This window comes from Etheostoma cragini, chromosome 13 (assembly GCF_013103735.1).
Source record: "Etheostoma cragini isolate CJK2018 chromosome 13, CSU_Ecrag_1.0, whole genome shotgun sequence".
NCBI lineage: Eukaryota > Metazoa > Chordata > Actinopteri > Perciformes > Percidae > Etheostoma > Etheostoma cragini.
The window spans coordinates 6,758,293-6,759,476 of record NC_048419.1 but is presented as its reverse complement, the minus strand read 5'-3'; the positions used below and the strand labels follow the sequence as shown (position 1 = coordinate 6,759,476).

At 34.4% G+C, this 1,184-nt stretch overlaps 1 protein-coding gene across 3 annotated transcripts in view; it reads right to left on the bottom strand.

The window, feature by feature from the left end:
* amot (angiomotin) overlaps positions 1 to 1,184 on the bottom strand; it is a 93,852-nt gene that overhangs the window by 59,613 nt on the left and 33,055 nt on the right. The gene's annotated exons all lie outside the window — the stretch shown is intronic.

Below are 1,184 nucleotides of genomic sequence, written 5' to 3'. Positions count from 1 at the left end.
AAAATAATTGCAATAAAGGAAACTGCAATTTAGTTCAACAGAATATTATTGTAATTTCCAAATAATCACAGAAATATGCAGCATTTTTCTTTTTTACTGTATTAGACTATGAAATCATTTAACAGTATGAATACAGAAATATACTGTATTTCTGGTTTGCGGACTACTACTGTAAAGTCAGTTTACAGTATGGATAACGTAAAATTACGATATATTGCTGGCATCTTTGCTGCCAGCTCTTTACTGTAAATTATAGAAATACAGAAACATACTGTTTTTCAGGTTTACAGACAACTACCATGAAGTCATTTTACGTCTGAATACCGTAAAAATAACGGTCAACTGCTGGCGTCTCTGCTGCCAGCTCTTTACTGTTATTTTCCAGGAAAATTATTTACAGTGTGGTGTTTGTCCAAAACTTTGGAAGGAGGGTAAGATAATTCCTTTACCCAAAGACACAAAATCAACTTTCTGTGGTTCAAATAGTAGGCCTATTAGCATCTTGCCCATTTTAAATAAATTATTGGAAAAGATTGTATTTGAGCAAGTGCAAGATTACTTTTCGAACAATGATTTGACTACGATGTTTCAGCATGCTTATAGACGTGGTCATTCCACCTGCACTGCAATGACACAAATGTCGGATAGCGGGCTAACATCTATTGACAACTCAATGCTTTTGGGTACACTACTACTAGACTTCAGCGCTGCCTTTGATGTGATTGACCGTGAAATTTTGATTTCTAAACTCATTAGTTATGGTTTCACTTTCTCTGCAATCAAGTGGTTTAAGAGCTATTTGTCTGAGAGGTCACAAAGAGTTTATTTTAATGGTGCTTTATCTAGTAGCAAGTCCCTGGACTGTGGTGTTCCTCAAGGAAGTTGCCTTGGACCTTTGTTATTTTCAATTTTTACAAATGATATGCCGTATATACTCAGTAAGGCTAAACTGACTATGTTTGCTGATGATTCCACTCTTTATTATGCAGCCCCTACATGTTTAGAGATCAATCAGGTTCGGTCTAGTGAGATTAGCAAATTGTATAATTGGATCAAAACAAATAAACTTGTCCTAAATATTTCAAAAACTGTGTGTATAATATTCCGTTCTAAGTATAGATTATCTGATAATCCCAAAATTGATATACACGTAAATGGTCAAAATATACAGCAAGTAAAAAAGG